Genomic DNA, 22,306 nt, shown 5'->3' with positions numbered 1-22,306 from the left:
TAGCAAAAAAGACAGAAGTAAGAGTAAGTGAACAAGAATATATAACAATAGAAATTTCTGAACAATAGAAAGTAGAGGGACCTTTGGAATTATAGCAGAATGTTCAATATTTGTGTCATCAGAGTCCCAGAAAGAATAGTAAAAGAAGGTGGGGCTGAAAAGTACTTAAATAATAACTGAAACTTGCCAGAAATATAAGACTCGATATTTCTCTCCTGGTCATTTATTCTAGAGAAATGAAAACTTATATTTATACAAAAATTTATACATAAATGTTTATATGATTTCCTTATAATAGCTTTAACCTGCTAACAACTCAGATGTCTTTCAATGGGTGAATAGCTGAAAAGAACTAGTATATCCTTACCTTCAAATACCAATCAACTATAAAAAGGAATAAAGTATTGATATATTCAATAACCTATATAAATCTCCAGAAAATTATAGAGTAAAAAAAAAAAAAAAATTTCCGAGAACAGAAGCTACATACAGTGCAATTCCCTTTATGTTTTTGAAAAGACAAGAGAAAACATCTCCTTGGTTACCAGAGAGTAGTGAAAGTGGGAAGTGGATGTGTTTTTAAACAGGCAATAAGAGATATTCTTGTGGTGATGGTTCTGTATCTTGACTTTTTCATTTCAACTGATTATTGATTATAAGATGTTACTATTGGGAGAAACGGGGTAAATATTTTTTTTGTATTATCTCTTATAATTACATGTGAATCTGCAATTATCTAAAAATAAAAATTTTAATTTAGAAAAGTAAACATAAAGTTTGGCACAGCTTCAAAGACATATCGGTGGCATATAAGCACAGAAAAGCATGCCCCAAATTATTCGTCATTAGGGAAATGCAAATGAAAACCATATTATTATAGCACTACATCTCCGAGGGAATTGCCAAAATTAAAAGAGTAGCCACAAATTAAAACGATGAGCTATTGCTATACACATACTGAAATGGCAAACATTAATAAACACGGCACTACCAGTTGCTGGTGAGGAGGTACAGTATTATTGCCGGAGCAAATGTAAAACGGTACAGACACTGTGGAAGAAAGTTCAGCAATTTCTTACAAAGCTAAATAGAGTCTTCCCATACAACCAAGCAGTCACACTCCTAGGTATTTACTTAACTGAGTTGAAAACTTATGTCCATTTAAAAAATTGCACATGAATATTTAAAGCAGATTTATTCACAATTGCCAAAATCTAGAAGGAACCAAGATGTCCTTCAATAAGAAAATGAATAAACAGCTTCCCAAATAAATAGGAAAAATGAATACTATTCCATACACTGGAACACCATTCAACAATAAAGAGAATGAGTTATTGACCTATGTACCAACATAGATGGATTTTAAAAGTATCTAAGTAAAAGAAGCAACATTGAAAAGGCAACATAGCATATGATTTCATTCATATGACATCCAAGAAAAAGCAAGACTCTAGACAAAAAAAGTTCATTGTTTAGATATTTAAGGAGAGGGGAGTGTTTGACTTGGGAAAGCACAGAAAATTTTTTGAGAGTAGTGAAAATAATCTGCACAGTACAGTATGGTACAGCAAGGGACTGATGCTATGCATTTGTCAAAACCCACAGAATGTTACTGCACATTTTTAAAAGCTAGCAGAAGTTAAGGGGAACTCAGGATGTAATGTAGGCTGTGACAGAATAATTTAAATATATTATCTGCATTACATAATGTCACAGAAAGGGATGGGAGAGGAGTTGTGTAACAGTATATAGCCTTGTACTCTAGTTGGTAAAGCTTTTTCTTATGAGGAGGCAGGTTAACAATTCTGAAACTGTTGTGCATGCATGATGAAATTGAATGAATAAGTAAATGGACGTCGAGTGATGGGAACCAGAATTCTCAGTTTTAATAGTGGAGGGTTACCTATAAGCAAGGAGGAGACTAGAATGAATCATATGGTATTGGTTTAGATTCAGAGACATTGTATGAACTTATGTTTAGCTCAATATAGATGTGGATAAATGGATTAAAAATAATTGTGTGAGTAAACAGATGTTAGTATAGATATGTTCTCTTGTTCTTTCTGCTGAAATTGACTAGAAGCAATTACATTCCAGTAGCAATCAAGCACCCAGATCTTGATTTGTACGACTGTCCCCCCAATAGGTAAAACCAGACTCCAAGGAGAAATTGGCAATGTGAGGGTTAGGACAGGAAATATAAAACATGTGCTTTCAGTTCCAAATGTAAAAAAGTGCTTAAGAAACAAAACAAACAAACAAAAAAATGGAGTCACATCAAAAACAACAGTTAAAATAGCTTCCAGTGGCTAAATCTAGAACAATCTGAATAGCAAAATAAATAACACAGTATTGGATTACAACCCCGAATAGAAAACAAATACCCATGAGTACATATTAATATAAATAAATGATCGAATAAATAATAAAGAAGAGTCTAATCTCTGTGCAAATAATTTAGGTAGATACTCCCCTCTCAAGGAGATGGAGAGTAATTCTCACCCCTTACTTGAATATTGCACCGAGTGTCTTGCTTCCAAAGAGTAGAGTAGGAAAGGCAGGGACAGTGACTTTACAGTGGAGAGACCTGCAACCACTTCTTCAGCCAGGTGATCACGTTTAATATCATCACTGACACATCAAGCTGATAGCATGTGCTTTTTATATAATGTGTTGAGAATGGCATTCACCTCTCTTAACTTCTTTTCCCAAATCCATAACCTATTGGACCACAAAAAAACAAGCAGAAAAATAAAAAAAGAAGTCAGACAAACCCAAATTGAGGGATATTCTGCAAAACATAGGACTATTATTCTGAAAAACTGTCACAGACCAGAGGAAACTAAGGAGAGAAAATGCCTAAATGCAATGTGGTGTCCTAAACGAGGTCCTAAAAAAAGAGAAACAAATATTAAGGAAAAAACTGCTGAAATCTTAACAAGTGGTGGTTAGTTAATAGTAGTAATATGCTGCTATGTGTTCCTTGGTGATAATGAATGTACTATAGCCTGGCAATACTACGTGTTGAAGAGCATATAGAAGTTTCATACACAGTTGGTAAAAATATGTAACATGGTACAACCACTTTGGAAAATAGTCTGATTGTTTCTTTAAAAGTTAAATGAAAACCTTCTAGATGAAACAGCTACACAGCTCCTAGGTTAAAGTATGTGCCCACAAAATATTGTACACAAATGTTCATAGCCACTTCATTTATGACACCCCGAAATGGAAACAATGAAAATGTTTATAAACAGATTATGGATATACCATAAAATGGTATATCCATAAAATGGTATATCCATAAAATGGAATATTCTTCAGCAATAAAAATAAATAAAATATATTTCATTGATACATTCAGAAAGATGAATAAATTTAAAATATATGCTGAGTGAAAGAAGCCAGACAAAACAGAATACATTTTATATAATTGCATTTGTAGAAAACTAACAAATATAATGTGACTGGACAGAAAACACGCCAGAGGTTGCCTGGGGTCAGGGGTGAGTGTTGAGAGACTGAGGATAGATGACAAAGGCCATAAGAAAACTTGTGGGGATGACAGGTATATTTATTATCCTAATCGTGGTGACACTTTCATGGATGCCACCCATCCAACTATGCACTTTAAGTAGGCTCAATTAATTATATGCCAATTATACCTCAATAGAGCTGTTAAAAAATAACTACAGGTGACTCTATATTGTGATTTCCGGGCCAATTTCCCCAAGCCTAAGAGACAAAAGATTTTCCCTCCTTGAAGTCAAGAGCCTCTTCCCCACGGCCTCCCAGAATGACTGACAGGGGAAATTTGATTTACTTCAAGGAGAACCCTGCCTTCACCCACAGAGCTGTGCTCTGTTCCTTTGTCCCTCAAAAGAAAATCAAACAATAATTCAACATCAGAATATTCTCTAATATCTTGGTTATTCATTTTTAAGACCCCATGTGAGGCATCAAAAGACCAGAATAGTCTGAGTTCAGCACAATACCTTTCTATCTCTCTTCTTCCATCCAAAGCTTCAAAAAAGTTTAAATTATTACTTTAACTAGAGTGACCTACTTACACGTATATTCCAAATCCATAAATATAATGTCAAGGCATATAGATTTTGACTATATACTTCAACACTTCAATTTGTTATTCATTATTGTCTCAAATTTTAAAATTTTATAAACATTATGTTGCTATTGAATTTCATTGTATTTTCCTCAAAATATTTTAATGCTTTATTGCTAACCTGGAAGCAACTCTCTCAGTGTATCAGCTTATGTCGGAAAGCACCTTATTGGATGTTCATAAATGGATATTTCTTAATGTATAATTTCTGTAAGAAACGTTCTCTTCAGCTTCCCAAAATCCAACCACATTTTTTAAAAATGAATTTAAGTGTAGTTGGTATACAACATTATATTAGTTTTAGGGGTACAATATTTGATATTTATACATCCTACAGTGTGATCACCACACTAATTCTAGTAATCATCTGTCACTCTGCAAACTTATCACAATATTATTGACTTTATTCTCCTTCACTTTTTCTCCCATCCCCCACTATCCTCCCCTCTGGCAACCATCCATTTGATCTCTGTTTCTATGATTCTGTTTTTTATTTTGTTTTGTTTATTCATTTGTTTTCTTTTTTTAGATTCCACATATAAGTGAAACCTGGGTGTCCATCAATAGATGTATGGATAAAGAAGACGTGGTATATATAAATACACACATATATTTTTATATATCTATAAAATCCATATATAAAATGAAATATTATGCAACTATAAAAAGAAATGAAAGCTTGCCATTTGTGATGACATGAGTTGCCCGAGAGGGTAGTATGCTAAGTGTACTAAGTCAGAAAGAGAAAGAGAAACACAACATGGCTTCACTTCTGTGTGTAACCACATTTTTGATTGGAAGAACACTCCATGGTGGGATGCAGGGATAGGAACGTCTCCCCATACCTTGGAAGGTAAAATGCAGTTAATTGACTCATCTTTGGCCACTTACATATTTCCTCTAAGAGCTTTTAATCAGACTTTAGCATTCACTTTTTGTGGATGCATTCAGGAGCTTGGTTATTCTGCCATGGCAAAGGAAGTGTTACCAGAGGCCGCATCCGATGCAAATTATTACTGGTGCATGACCTTGACTAAGAGTCCACCTGCCCCTCCCGTCTTCTGTGTTAGTAGATATTTATCATGTCTTTTCCTCTATATCCTTCCCATAAATTACAGTTCAGCTTCAGTTAGTTCCTATGAGTCTTTGCTGCATGCAGTTAAGAATCTTGAATGACACATATACTTACATGTACATATACATGTTCATGTATCAGTGCAAATAACACATTTCTTGTTGGGTCCTGGTAGGTAGCTTCTCTATATTTTCAGTTATCTGTGGCAGTGGAGAAAAGATTGCCCTGAGCATCAGATGCCTCGAACTCCTCATTGTAACAGCTAAGAGCATAAGATTGGATGTCACACCCCTGAGTCTATATTCCAGCTCCCTCATTCTGTATGACTTGGAACAAGTTACCAATCAGCCTCGACTTCTGCATAAACAAAATTGAAAAATAACAATTTCACCTTTGTACGGTTAAGTGAGGATTAAATAATTAATCCATGTAGAACATTTAGAAGAGTGCCTGGTACATAATGAGCACCCTGTAAGTGATGATTGTTGTTGTTTTCTATGTAGTCTGATATCCTACATTTGATTCCCAGTTCCAGAACACAAATTTTGTATCCTGGAGCAATGATATATACTCTTTAATTTGGGGGTCTTTCATCAGTACATTAGAGGTAACAATAGAATTATGAAAAATTAACAAGATAATGAAAGCAGAGTGCTTGGGATAGTGCCTGATAACACTATAAATATTAGCTATTATTTTAATTATTATATTATTCCATCTTCTTGGGCCTCCCAGTCCTCTTCTACATAATGTGGAGATCGAAAATAAGTTGTATTGTCTGCTTAATGCAGGTTTTAAATAATTCTATGTGTTCTCCTAAGTGTCCCTTGTGATAAATTCAAACACAAATTCTAGATGCTCTAGGACAGGGGTCTCCAGTCTCCCAGCTGCAGAGAGGTACCAGTCTCTGGCCTTTAGGAATGGGCCGCACAGAAGGAGATGAGCTGTGAGCAAGTGAGTGAAGCTTCATCTGTATTTGCAGCTGCTCCACAGTGCTAGCATCACCGCCTCAGCTCCACCTCAGATCATCAGGCCTTAGATTATCATAGAAGCATCGGTCTCTGGTGCCAAAAAGGTTGGGGATCGCTGCTCTAGGGACCTATTAGTCAAACTGTGTCCAAACACCTACATCAGTAACACCAGAAGAATTTGTTAAAATGTAGGTCCAAGGCTCACCTTAGATTGAGCAAATTGGAATTTTAATGGTGTGACTCAGGAATCTCCATTTTAAAATAAATTCTCTAGGTGATCCAGACTCTAGGCTCTATCATTGAAAAATTTTGTACATAAATGATTTCTCAGTATTAAGCAAGAATATTGTGAGGCTAATTTTATATATATATATACACATATGTGTGTGTGTGTGCGTGTGTATGAGAGAGAAGAGAGGAGAGGGAGTTCATTGCATGTTTGAATTGAGTCTAAATAATGGTCAGTGATTGAGAATGACCTAATTTAAATGACATACATATTTGTTGTCAGGAATAGATGTCAGACTGGCCTGAAGCCTAATCACACTAAGAGAATGTTAAATGTATAATTCTGGGGATGGCTTGATGGAAGAAGCTTGAATTCTGTATGTTCTCTGTATGAGTTACTCTTTGCTGCAAATCAGAGCAGGTGTTTAATCAATATGATGTTTAAATATCTGTTTGATTTGGATTTCCCTTGTAGCTATTGGTTGGATTAATTCAATCTAAATGAGGTCAAGGTTTCTCTTCTTTTTTCACTCAGGTCACTATGCCAGGTGTTATGTACTATAGCTGTCAAATTTTGAGCACCTACTTAGTCCTAGAAACTATTATTCACTTTACATACATAATCTTATTTAATCCTTACAAAAGAGTTATTAGTCACCTTTTGTAAGAGAAGAGAAAAGAAAAGAGAAAAGGCAAAGTAGAATGAGTACAGTTTAACATGTCTCCCCAAATCTTGCATATAATAATAGGTATAAATGAAAATTAAGTTCATGTCTATTTGAATCTAAATATCAGAGTTTCTTTCACTATGACATGACACCTCCAGGTGGCTCATATATTAGAGAACTGTCTGTGTGTCAAAGAACAGTTTAAAAAATGAAGCCTACCCTAAGTAAGCTTTGCTCACTGTCAGACTTTAATGCAGAAAATACTTTCCCCAACCTCTATAAATACAAGTCCTCCGATCTGCACGTGACTTGATATTAAAGGGAAAGATGGATTAGGGACTCTCTGGCAAGACAATAAATACGACTGTTAAAAACGATGATCAAAGCAGGAGTTCAGCAAATGGTGAAAGCTCTTAGATGCCTGGCTTGTGACATCTAAGCCCAGGCCAAGGGCCCCTTCTTGATATTTACTCAGAAAAAAAGGCTTTTGGAAAGACAGGTGCCACCCAACAAACGATAGACCTTAAATCATAGCAATTTAAAGAAAAAGCAAAAAATGAACTCGTTTACTTGTGGAACAAGTACTGCAAGTAATATTTATAGGTATTTAAATATTTTTCTAGAAAATTATTACCTCATATGTTTTTGACACTATAAAGATTGAAGACAACCCATAGCCTACAAATCAGGAGCAGTCTTAATTTTTTAAAGTTGCAAAAATTCTTATTTATAACTTCTAAAGGAGTTTACTGAATCTAGGTGCCACCAGTTACTATTTGTGTATGACCTTCACACAGGTATTAAATGTTTCAGCATATCTATTTCTTCATCTGTAAAATGGAAATAATGATAACACCTAGTTTAGTAGATGGCTTTGAGGAGTACATAAGTTGAAGAAATTAAAATGATTATAGAGATGTCTGATACATAATAAGGCATAAAATAATATTTCTAATACTATGCTTTACTCAGTAACATTGACAATATGAAGTTATTATTATTATTATTTATCATTATTATTATTATTACTCTTAGTTCCACAAATGAGAGTTGACCATAAAAATGTCACCTACTTACCTCTGAAATGGTACATGAAGAGACTGAGTGAGAAAACATCTTCCAGACAATAAGAGTCAGAGTGCTAGAATCAGTTTCTAAATTATTGACTAGTCTCTAACTATAAAACAACCCCAAGGCATCTGTGTGATTCACACTCTAATCAGAACCATGGACAATGAAGGATTAATGAGCTCATAAAGGCATACTAGAAAGTTCTACAGGATGATTATTGCCCACAGCACAACCTAGTATTGGTTGTTTGAAATCCTTGCAAACTAATTATATTAAATATATACACACACACATATATATTATAACAAGTGACAAGCCCCCATAAGAAATATGGTGCTCCTCAGAACTCAAGTACAAATGACAATCTATGGAAGATATAATCGATAGGAAAAGACTCTCTTTAGAAGGAGAATCATTGCGCTATCTTGCCAAAGCTATATGTTCAGGTTTTTGTACATTGTGTTTTCTGGAAATCAAATATATCAAATTTGGTTGTCTAATGAATACACAGTAGGAGGAAAAATAGAAATTATTAGTTACCCTTGAAACGAAGTCATTTTCAAAATTATCAATCGAGAGTAGAAATAGCTAAATAATCTCAGGGGTTTAGAATAATGTGAACCTCCTAAACCTGAGTTATTAAGGGCAGAATTATAACAGCTTCTTTCTTCATGTACTTATTTCCCCTTTCCTGTTTTATGCACATAAAATGGCTTAGATTGTTATCCTACATTTTTCTAGAATTTAGGTGTAATAACCACTTTATTAGAATAATGGCTATTTTTTAAAGCAATCTGCTTTCGATCCGATTTTACAGGCCCCTTTAAAAATATAACTATGCTCTATTAAACTGCTTTGAGAACTAAAAAGCTGTTCTCTAGCTGATGAGTAAATATGGATTTCACAGTTAAATACATAAAATAATGATTACATCCAATGGTCACGAGGGACATGTTTTTAGAAGTATACTAATTAAACTACATCCTTCAGACAACATGTCTCTACACTTACTAGCAATGAACCATATCTGATTGGTCATTAAGTAATTAGAAATGCTAATGTAAATAAAGTGTCATTTAAATGAGGCTTCAGATTGGAAATGAATCATATATTTTGTCTTCAGGTCTGAACTATACACAGATTAATCAAGTAAAACAACCAAGTAAAAAGTACTTAAGAATGAAAAGAAAAGGTGGTCCCATCTATTCTTTACTGCTAAATAGATCTAATTATTTTAAGCAGAGTTATATTTTAAATTGTACCAATAATAAAGAAGTTTCATAAACAGTTTAAGAAAAAATGGCTTAGATTGTTATCCCATATTTTTCTATGCCTACTGTCATTTACATTTCTGTGTGTGTGTGTGTGCATGTGTGTGTGTGACTGTAGTTTCTATGAAACAGCAAATATGAGAGCTCCAAGATTATACAAAGTCATGAAGATGGTGAGATAAAAATGGAAAAATAAATGAAACTGGGCCTCAAAGATGGAGGAATATCAACTAAAGGCTAAAAGTAGGGAACTGATGCAAAGGGGGAAAAAAAAAACAAGAAATGGAAACATGTTCGAAGTTATAAATAAAACTACATAATAACAGGTTGGAACCAGAAACCTATAGGGCGCTATATTTCTTAAATCTGGAATATGTGTTTAGAAAATTTGATAAAATTATTTACTTAAACATTAAAGCATAGGAAAAGTGCTAAATCATACAATAATGATTTTAGAATGGTTAATACAATAATTTTTTAAATACTGGGATTTTTTTTGAAAGGATGATTTGTTTCAAATTCCTTACATTGAAAAAAATTACCTGGCATCTGATAGGTGTGAAATAAATATTTGTTAAATGGATAAATGAATGAATGAACTAATACAAATTTCAATATAAGACAATTTCTTTTTCTAGAAAGTAAACAAAGTACCAAATATATTCCATTTATTTTGTCAGAGTGTCAGCTTTTCAATAATGTTCCCGTTACTTCTGCTGCATTTATGCCATCTTTTGTTGAAGTACAATTTATATTCAGTATAGTGCACAATGTATAAATCTTGACAATGTACATAAGTACATATCCATTAAACTATCATCTAGATAAGCATACAGCACATTTTCATAACACTAGAAGATTCTCTTATACGCTTTTTTTGTCAATATAAATTCCTTTAAAGATAACCACTGTATTCTTACATTTTCTTGAAATTTTTTATATGTAGAAGTATATATTGTGTACTTTTTATGTCTGCCTTTTTCTAGTCAATATGTTTTAAAGATTCACCCATGTTGTTATGTATGTCATACATATACCTATATGTGTATGTTGTCATACAGATACATAAAATGTTTGTCATGCAGATAGTATGTATATACCATACACATACAAAAAAAATAAGTTATTCTTTTTTATTACTGCATAGCATTTTATTGTATAAATACATTAAATTTTTCTTTTTCATTTTCCTTTGCAAGGCATTAGGTTGCATCCAATTTGGGTTATTATGGACATTCTTGTAAAAGTCTTTTACTGGATAAATTTACTTATTTCTCTTAAATAAGTATCCTGAAGCAGAACTGGTGGAACATAGAGAAGAGAGTGTAATGTTTTTTGAAACTGTCAAAGTCTCTTTTCAGTGTCATCGTACCATTTTACATTCATGCAAAGTATGTACACACTTCACAATGTTCCGAACCTTAATGTTTCTAAATTTTATCTATTCTGGGAAATATGTGGCGATGACTCATGCTGGTGATTTTAATTTGCATTTTCTTCATGTCTAATGATTTCTGGCAAATTTTCATACAATATTTTTACATGTCATTTGTTTATTTTTTATTGAAAGAAAGTTTTTTCATGTCTGGTGCTGTAATTTTAAAAATCTTGACCATTTATCTCATACAATTTACTAAAAGTCATGAAAAATTTTGAGTTACTACATACATATAAAAGTGGAAGTTGAAATAATAGACTTCTGGAACAGGAGTCAGTAAACTACAGTTCAAAGGCCAATCTGGTCTGCCACCTGTCTTTTATTTTCTTTTAATGTTTTTATTTTAAAGTAGTTGTAAATTCATAGGTAGTAGGAAATAATACAGATATTTTTCATGAGAAAAAAAAATACACTCAGCAAACTAGGAATTGAAGGGAACGTCCTTAGCTTGAAAAAGGACCTCTGTTTAAAACCCACAGCTAATTAAGGATGAGAAACTGCTAGCTTTTTCTCAAGACCAGGAATAAAACAATGTCTGTTCTCACCATTTCTATTGTACATTTTACTGGAGATTCCAATCAGAGCAATCAGGCAAGAAAAAGAAATGGAAGCATCTAGATTGATAAAGAAGAATTAAAACTATATCCATTTTCAGATAACATGATTTTGTTTATTCATGAAAAAAATGTCAGAATTAATAAATGAGTTAAAATCAACATATAAAAATCAATTTTACAGGCGACCCTTGAACAACATGGGTTTGAACTGCATGAGTCTACCTACACGTGGATTTTTTTCAATAAATGTGTTGAAAAACCAACTGCATAACTTAGAAATATAGAAAAAATTAAGGAAAATTTAGCTATGTCATGAATACATAAAATATATGTGGATACTAGTCTATTATATCATTTCCTACTATAAAATATATACAAATAGATTATAAAAAGTTAAAATTTATCAAAACTGATGCACACAAACACAGATCGTACATGGCACCATTCCCAGTCGAGAGAAATGTAAACAAACATAAAGATGCAGCATTAAATCATAATTGCATAAAATTAACTGTAGTACATACTGTGCTGCTGTAATAATTTCATAGCCACCTCCTGTTGTTATTGTGCTGAGCTCAAGTGTTGCAAGTGTCTGCTTAAAAGACCATGTTATACTAATCATCTTCGTGTGAGCAGTTTGTCTCTCCAATGAATTGTGCTTCACAATAAAAAGTGATCTCTCATGGTTTTTGTGCATTTTTCATTGTGTTTAGTGTAATACCTTAAAACTTGAATAACACCATGAGACCATACAAAGTGCCACTAGTGATACTGAAAGTGTTCCCAAGAAGCAGAGAAGAGTCATGACATTGCAAGGAAAAGTTGAATTGCTTGATATGTACCATAAATTGAGGTCTGAAGCTATGGTTGCCCACTATTTCAAAATAAATGAATATAGGATAAGTTCCATTGTAAAAATAGAAAAACTAATTTGTGAAGCCATCACTGCTGCTATGCTAGCAGGCGTGAAAACTGCACTTTTTGTGAAGTACCTTTTTATCTCATATTAAAAATACAGCCTTTATGGGGATGCGGGTGAGTATAAGGAAGGCACACCTGTAGACTCAAGTAGGATTCAAGAAAAGCAAAGTCATTAGATAACAACTTAACCAAAAGTAAGGTGAAGGAGCTAAAGCTGGAGGATTTAATGCTGGCAAAGAATGGTTTGGTAACTTTAGAAAGAGGTTTGGCTTAAAAAACAGGAGAGGCAGCTTCTGCTGAACAAAAGGAAGCAGATGAATTCTTAGACACCAAACACCATTAAGAGTATCAGCCTGAATAGGTTTTGTTGTTGTTGTTGTTGTTGTTGTTGTTAAAAATTATTGGGGGTGATATGGATCAACAAAATCCAATAAGTTTCAAGTGCACAATTCAGCAGTATGTCATATATATATTGCATTGTGTGTTTACCATCCATAGTTAGATTTCTTTCTGTCACCAAATACTTGATCCCTTTTACCCTTATCCCCCCTTCCCTCTGGTAACCACTAATCTACTGTCTATGATGAAAGTGCCCTATTTGGAGGGAGGGAGGGAACACTACAAAAGCCATTTATTAGTAAGGAAGAGAAGCTAGCACCAGCATTTAAGGCAGGAAGAGATAAGCTAATTCTCCTATTTTATGCAAATGCAGTTGGGTTTCTGATCAGGATCTATAGAGCTGCTGACCTCAGAGCCTTAAAGGGATAAGATGAAGATCAGCTGCCAGGCTTTTGATAGTATGATGAGAAGGCTTGGACAATATGAACATTTTTCCTTGATTGGCTCTACTGATGCTTTGTCCCTGAAGCCAGGAAATACTTCGTTGTAGGGGACTGCCTTTTAAAGTTCCTTTAACATTGGACAATGTCCCTGGCCACCCAGAGCCCCACGATTTCAACACCAAAGGTGTCAAAGTGGTTTACTTGCTTCTACACAAGAAGGTGTCTAATTCAGCTTCTAGATCAGAGGGTCATAAGGACCTCATGGTTTGCTTCCTCTCTGTGGAAGAGAACCTTAATAGAAAATTATGAAAGTCTGGAAAGATTATACCATCAAAAATGCCGTCATTGTTTTAGAATAAGCCATGAAAGCCATTAAGCCCAAAACAATAAATTTTTCCTGGAGAAAACTGTGTCCTGATGTTGTACATGACTCCATCGAATTTATGACAGAGCCAATCAAAGAAATCATGAAAGTTTGAAGATATGGCAAAAAATATGGGAGGTAAAGGCTTTCAAGACCAGGATCTTGGAGAAATTCGAGAGCTAGTATGCACCACACCAGAAGAATTAATTAACAGTAGATGAGTTGATGGAGATGAGTGTTTCTGAACCATTGTTTGCCTCCCCACCACTTACTCCATCTCTTTTGCCTCTGCCACCCCTGAGAGAGCAAGATATACCCCGCCTCTTCCTCCTCCTTCTCAGCCCACGCAACGTGAAGACAAGGACAAAGATCTTTATGATGTTCACTTCTGCTTGATGAATAGTAAACAATCACCATGCTGTACAGTTAATAAACTTACCTGTTGTGTATATGTGTGTCCTCATGTGAAAATCTAATAACTGTATGGCAAAAACTTTATAAGATGTTTTGTGTCATCATCATCATCGCCTAAGTGTTCAGTGCATAGAACATCATGTGCAAGACTTGTATTGAAGTGCATAGCCTATGCTTACATAGGTATAAGGTGAGTAATACTTCATACAAAATGAATGATGTGTTAGTTTTCTTAGTTTTATAACTTTGCATTCAAATTACTACATAGTATGTCTCTCTCAAATTATTGGAGAAACTTCTTTACATGATTTTTTTCGTTGTCTACTGTTAATTCATTATTTATATTATTAGTAAGATTTCTAGTCAATAGTAGGCTATTAGTAGTTAAGTTTTGGGGAGTCAAAAGTTATATGTGAATTTTTGACTATATTGAGAGTTGGTGTCTCTAACCCTCATATTGTTCAAGGGTCAACTGTATATGTAGATATTAAAATTAAAAATATGGAAATGAAATTAAGAAAACTTTATATACAATTGCATCAAAAGGACTAAAATATTTAGGAATGACCTTAACAAAAGTTGTACAAGATTTGTACACTGAAAACCATAAAATTGTTGAAAAAGTTAAAGAAGATATAAATAAATAGAAAAACATATCTTGCTCATTTACTGAAAGACTTGACATTATTAAGATGAAAATACTACCAAAACTGATTTGCAAATTCAATGCAATCCTTATCAAAATCCCAGATACACTTTCTGCAGAAATTGACAAGCTAATTCCAAAATTTATATGGTAATTCAAAGACTCTAGAATAGCAAAAATAATCTTGAAAGAGAGGATCCATTCTGGAGGACTTACACTTTCTGATTTCAAAACTTACGGCAAAGCTACCATGATCAAAACTGTATTTATTAGCATAGGGTAAACATATAGATCAAAAGAATATAATTGAGAGTCCAGAAATAACTTTTAGATTTATGACTAATGATGTTCAGGAAGACTCAATAACACTCAGTGGGAGAAAAAATGACCATATTTTTCTAAAATTAAAATCAAAATTAAGTCAAAATGGTTTAAATACCTAAATGTAAGAGTTAAAATTATAAATTATTAGAAGAAAACATACTATCTAGTTCTTTACTGAAATGTTGATGCCCTCTGCTCTAAAAGAAAAATAAGAATATTTTTCATGATCTTAGTATAAACATAGTTGTTTTTTTTTCCCCCCCTTAGGACACAAAACATACCAATCTTAAAAGATGTATATATTGCACTTAAAGAAAAAGTAAAAATTTATGCTCATCAAAAGACATCTATAAAAAAAACTGAAAATGCAAACCATAATGAGAAAATATTTTCAATTTAAATATCAGACAAAAGGCTTATATCTAAATTAAAAAGGAAATCTCTAAAAATTAATAATTATAAAGCAATAAGGGCACAATAGCACAAAATTTTACCTAAATTGCATAAAATATACTATGTATTTTTGTTCTGAGCTTATCTTTGAAGTTAAATCATTTCCAAAATGGACCAGGGAAATGCACTCCCTAAAAGGCAGTTGACAGGATGGCTGATATTCACACGTGCAGGTATTTTCATAGGCTGGGGGAAAATGACATAGTTAATACTTTATTTTTATTTTATTTTGTTTTATTTTTTTACACCTATAGCACCTGGTCTTCCTACGTGGTCTCCCATCCAAGTACTAACCAGGCCCGTGTTCAGGGTGGCATAGCCGTAGACCTATAGTTAATACTTTAAATAAATCTTTCACAATTTTACATTTGTACATGTTTCAAATACTTTGCTTAGTTATGCTTGATTATGTTATTAGATAGCCAAGAGGTGGGTATATATAAAAAATATATATATTGTTGAGAACAAGGAAAAAGGGAAGCAAGAATGAGAGAAATGAAGAAAAAATTCTAAAAGTTAAAGAAGAGTTTGAAAGCTGAAAAATGAAAGAGACTTTTAGGATGTATTTTTCCACCTCTACCTTTCAAATTCCAGCATCTTTTTTACGGGGTGGAGTAGGGTAGAGGAATCCAGAGCAAAAGGAAATAGTCATTTTATAAGTTAAAAGCCCAATAGAGAAAGACTAAATACTTTTAGAGAAGGTCATAACCAGTTCTATTTTTTAAACTCTACCACTACAGAATCCAAGTTATACTTCAACTTTTATTTTTCTGATTTTTCAAGTGAAATATACTATGTTTTTTTCCCCATAGTTTCTGTCATCTTCTAAATTTCCTTTTTTTTTCTGTATTTTTAGATTCCACTGTTATTGTGCTTCACAGTCATATGTGTGTGTGTTTCATCTTCCGTATGCATGTTTTTCAAGTTGTCCTTATTCTTTTTGAAAAAATTTTGTATTTATATTGAGATTCGACTTGAATCATTTCTTTGGTGTTTTAAAAAAATGGGTTTTTCTGTGGTTTTCAGGGAGTTGAGGGTAGGTGTGAACCAGGACAACATTCCTAGCTGGAAGGTTCTTGGCCTCCTTTTTTGCAGTTATGATTAATTATCAAAAATAGGACCTCTACATCTAGCCTACTCTCTAGTAGTTTCTGTTTTGTCCCCCATCAGTACTCTGTCCTTTTCTCTCAAAGTAGCTGTCATTTTTTATTCTCATGAGTTTCTCATCAATGTAAGACACAGTCCTTTCAGAGACATTTAGGAATCTCTGAGCTTCTAGCCCATTCAGCGCCCATACATGTCGCCACAGTCCCTGACTGCAAAGCCCGCTCCTAGTTCTGACAGTGGATCTCAGATTTTTCAGCTGAGTCTTCCTGTCTCAGAGAAATAGTCTACTAGGGTAAGAGCTTGTAGGAAAATTTTGTGCTCCTCGGAATTCAGGACATCTTGAAATCTATCTCCCGTTCTTTGCACATTGACTGTTTCCTTGCAGCTCTTGAGGCTGTGATTCGGCTCCAAGACTTGCTATTCTAGAATTTAGAGCAATAATTCTTCCCTATTTCCATGATACATATTTTTTTTGTTTCCTATACTAGTTGCTCCATCTATTTTTGTGAGGAATAGCCTTGAGTTTTAACCAATTTTTAAGAAAATTTTTAAATGTTTCTCCATTGAGTATGATTTTAACTAGAAATTTATTAGATTTCTTTTTTCATTAAATTTATTGGGATGATAATGGTTAATAAAATTATATAGGTTTTAAGTGTACAATTCAATAATATGGCATATGTATCTTGCAATGTGTGTTCACCAAAATCAAATCTTTCATCACTAAATATTTGACCCTCTTTACCCTTTTTTTTCTTCCCCTTCTCTCTCCCTCTGGTAACCCCCAAACTGTTGTCTTTGTCTATGATTTTGTTTGTTCATCTTCTTCATCTGTTGTTTTCAGTTTTATACTCTATATATGAGTGAAATCATATGGTCCTCAAATTTTTCTGTCTGATTTATTTTGCTTAGCATGAAAAATCTCACGATACATCCATGTTGTTGCAAATGGCAGTATTTCATCTTTTCTTATGGCTGAGTAATATTGCATGACTGGTGCTGGGGTGGCTTAGTGGTAGAATTCTCTAGATCCCTTTTCTTTCAGATTAAGAAAGCTTCCTTCCATTTCTATTTTATTGAGGGTTTTTAGTCATGTCTTCAGATTATACTGAATTGTTTTCCAACATCTTTGAGATAATTATTTTTTTCTACTTTTATCAGCAAATGTAATGCCTTTTACAGATTTCTAATGATCCTAATTTTTTTTTTTTACCCTGTCTTAATCTCGACTGTACTTTTTAAAACTAATATTGTCATCAGGATTGTATTTGACTCATAAAATGATTTTAAGAATGACTTTTCTTAGTACCAGAAAGATAGAAATAATCTTTTTTGGATGATCGCTACAATTTGACTTTGAACACATTTGATCTTGGGGATTTTTTGTGGGAAGATATTTATCTACTGATGCAAATGTATTAATAATCATGGGACAATGCATGATGTCTGTTTTCAATTGAATCTTTTTTCTTTACTTTCATATTTATATTTTTGCGAATATTTCCATGTTATCTAAGTTTTCAAATTCATTGGCATAAAGTTATTGATAATATTTATTTAACCTCTGCCCAATCATCTTTTCTTGTGTCTTTTTTTTTTTTTTTACTCCTAGTTATATTGACTTTATATCATGGTCACCATTTATGTATATAGAGCAGACTTCCTGTATTTCATGGTAAGCCCACTGGTAAGTGATACATAACTCAGTTTTGTGACTTTCTGGATAGTCAAAGTAATACTGTGATGTAGCTGATGACCTATTACTATACTACATTAGTGACTCAAATAAGTACTAAAGGGAAAAATGATATAGAGAACTTCAACACCCTGCAGCTTCTTGATCTTCAGCCTCTCAAATACTAAGAGGAGAATGAAAGTTAAAGTTGATTATCTTTACCCACTCAACTAACTTTGCTTGGGAGCACTTTTAAATGTCTATGGCTTTGATGAGCAGCTTCTCCTTTCTCAGTAATTCTTTAAGTGAAGCCAGTGTGAATATTTTTAAGATAAGAATGATTAATTAATTTATAAATGATTCAACATAATGCATTTCAAGTACCATTTAATAGTTTGTCAAAAGTGTTAGTGGGTTTAAAATTATTGAGACATGGCAATTTGAAAGCATAGCGAGATATTTTGTATTAATTCTTATGGAAATAGTTCAATATAGATTATTTTTACCTGGAACCTAATCTCAGTATATGATAATTACTCTATATGATCATATTTCTTGGAAGGGGATTTCATGAATAAACACTGCATTGTCAGAATTATAGAACTCATTAGTAAAAACTTTCTACTTATCAGTTTGCAAGAAATGTAAGTTGATTTATTTTTCTCATTACCTAGGAAATGTTTTTTTTTTTTACTCTTGACTATCTTTGTTCTTTCCTTTGACCAAGCAATGAAGTTATAAGTCCTGTGAAGTAATAAACTACTAATTACAATGCTTCATTGCATAAGCAAGTAATAGGAAATGAATTATAAAGAACAAAGTCCATGTTACGCAAGCTTCAATAATCCTTAATTCTAAACAGGAAAATAGGCAATTGGTTGTACAAGGTTCTATGAACAAAATAGAACAATATGCATTTGAATTGTCATTGACTAAGTTTTCATTTTAGTAAAAGGAAGAACTATCCAAAGTATGTGTGGAAAGTCAGGGTTTTTTAATAAGTTATGCAAAATATGTATTCACTTCTTTTTAAAATCTCTATTAAAAGTTGATTTTCCAGCAAAAAACGAACTGGTAAAATAAGTAAGATTTCTATGTGCATGGGAAATAACAAAATACAATTTTCTGAGTAAAAAATTTAAAAATAGCACCAAGATAATTTAAAAATTGTAAGTATTAAGTATCTTCTTTTTATCAAGAAGATTATAGACATGAAGGTGAGAATTACATACAAATGAACCACTATTATGTCCTTGTGATTTGTTTGTGAAAGTTACCTGGAGAACACCATTGGTTTCACTGCCAAGTAGTTCCAAGGTAGTAAAATAAAAGTAAGAGGGAGATGGTTTGTACTGTTTTGGCGTGTGTGTATTTTTTTCTCTCTTTTGACTTATTTTGTTAATAAATACATTTTAATATCTGCGCATTAATAATTGAGCTTACTTACATACTTCCTTGTTAAGAGAAATAAAAATACTGAAAACCCTTCGTGTTCAGAGCTTTCTGAAGAAGAGAGAATTTCAGACCTGGATCAATATATGTATAAATAAGCCTAGAACATCAAGTTGTGCCCCAAAACACAATGGTAGTAAACATTGACATTATGTAAATAAAAATTATCTTAGCCTATCTGAAAGAACTTCCACTGGCCAAAAATGAAACAATTTGAATATCAGAAAGAATAATGACTGCAAAGGATACCAAAAAAAAACAACAAAAAAAACACACATACAGAAAAAATTCATGAGTTCAAAATGATACCTAAAAAGAAAAAAGATACCTATTGGTCATTTAGCATTATTCAAAAAATGGTAAATAAATGAAATGCTTGATTAAGTATTTATCCTGCTTTTTCTGAAAAACTTTACTGTAGGGTAAACAAGTGGTACAGATTTTTTAAAATTAAATAATAGCTAAAAAATTAAAAATGAGTGATGGAAACTCACCGTTTTGCTATTTCTAATGCATAACAAAACTAGTTATTATCCACAGAGGCCAAAACTATTAGCTATTTATTCAAATACTTGGTAAGGAATACAACACCTGAATGGATACCTGAATTCATGGACCAATCTTAGCATCACTAAATGTGGGACACAAATTCCTATATTCTCTTTGGCATGATGCCATGGAAAGTGAAAATCCCATCCAGTGGTTGTACACACAGTCACACAATACAAAAGGTCCTAGCTGAGAGTAAATTGATGGAGTATAAAAATAGGAGAAGTGACATCACAAGAAAGCAATCAGCCAAATACAAATATTTGACATTCTGACTGATAAAGAATTCAGTTTCTTCAACAAGTAAATAGAGTAGAAAAAAAGGGTACTCAGAGAGGAAAACTATTATGATGTAAAGGAGAGTTAAAAGACAAAATATATGAACAAACAAAACAGAAGCAGACTCTACTCAGAAACAGAGAACAAACTGATGGTTGCCAGAAGGGAGAGGGGTTGGAAGGAACATGTGAAGAAAGTGAAGGGGTACTAAGTACAAATTGGTAGTTACAAAATAGTCATGGGAATGTAAAGTATAGCAAAGGGAATATAGTCAATAATATTGTAATAACTGTGTATGGTGTCAGGTGGGTCCTAAACTAATCGAGGGGATCACTTTGTAAATTATGTAAATGTCTAACCACTGTGCTATATGCCTAAAACTAACATAAAATAATATTGGATGTCAACTGTAATTGAAAAAATGATGAGCAAAAACAAAACAAAAGAACTGCAGTCAGTTGAATGTCCTCGTTACCAAGGTTATGCTAGAGGAGAGAAATAAAAAACATATAAAGTAATAATAATAAGCGTAGAAATAACTTTTAAAAAGATATTAGCAAGATAAAGTGTATAGATTTTATTTTAACCTCTATTCACACAAACCTTCCTTATATTATTTTTTAGTTAATCCAGTCTTGGGAGGGAACATTTCATTGTCAGAATTATAGAACTCATTAGTAAAAACTTTTCAATACCCAATATCTAATTTCAATATCCAATGATTTTGTGGTCTTATTTTTTTTTATTCTTTCTCTGTTAAACATAAATACATCAGTTTTGGTGGTTAGTTAATATGAATTATAAATTACCTTATAATAAAGTTTTGTCTTATAAAATAGTTTTTATCAAACATATTACTGAGAGTAATATTTTTAAAAATATTGAGGCAAGAAAGATAAACATGGATTGAATAAAATATTTGATTTTAAAAAGTATAGCTAATGGGTACATGAAGATTCATCATATTCTTTCCATTACTTTAGTGTAATTTTGAAAACATCCACAAAATAAGTTAAAAAAAAGAATCAGACCCAGGAATTATTTAGAAATAAAATATTAATTTTCAAATATGTAAATGCATTGATTATTTATTGATGCCTAACAAATTACCCTAAATTGTAATGACTTAAAAAAATAAACATTTATCACCTCTCAGTGTTTCTGATATCAAGAATTTGGGAGAAGTATGGCTGGAGGCTTCTGGCTCAGGGTCCCATGAGGTTTCAGTCAACATGTTGGCCAAGGCTTCAGTCTTCTGAAGGCTGTAGTAGGTGGTTCACTCATATAACGTTTTCTGGAGACCCTTATTATTCATTCGCTTTTGAGTTCCTTCCTTTGTGGATTTCTTCATGGAGCTGCTTCCTCATCCTCTAGAGCAAGCAATCCAAGAGATAGCAAGAAGGAAGTTGTGATGCTCTTTATCACCTATTCTCAGAGAAGACATATCACAACTTCTACTATACTCTATCGGTGACACAGACCAACTGTGACAAAACATGAAAGGGTAATAAACAAAAGTTGAATCCTAGAAGTCAAGGATTATTGGAGCAATCCAAAAGCTATCTATCATGATGAGTTTATTGGTACAATGATTATTATTGTTGTTAATTTCTAATTTAATTGCATTTTAGGCAGAAAATTTGGTTGACATTGCAATTCCTGAAAAATTTTAGTTGTTCATTGGGACCTAGTGTTTAAATATTTTTAAAGCATTTTTGTAAAGCTACTGGAAATGTTTTGTAAAGTTGTTTATCTACTTTCTATATTGAGAGGTTAATTTATTTAGCTTTAAGTTTTAATTTTATGATAAAGGTATTGCTATAACAGCTTTCTTTTGGTAAAGATTTGTGTGGCTTGTGTTTTTTGATTAGTTTAGTCTCTTACAAGCATCTTTTCTTTTCCATATCAAGTATCTCTAATTCCATCAATCACTACTAG

This window comes from Pteropus alecto, unplaced genomic scaffold (assembly GCF_000325575.1).
Source record: "Pteropus alecto unplaced genomic scaffold, ASM32557v1 scaffold288, whole genome shotgun sequence".
Lineage (NCBI taxonomy): Eukaryota > Metazoa > Chordata > Mammalia > Chiroptera > Pteropodidae > Pteropus > Pteropus alecto.
The sequence above is the reverse complement of the archived record's forward strand: the minus strand, read 5'-3'. Positions refer to the sequence as shown.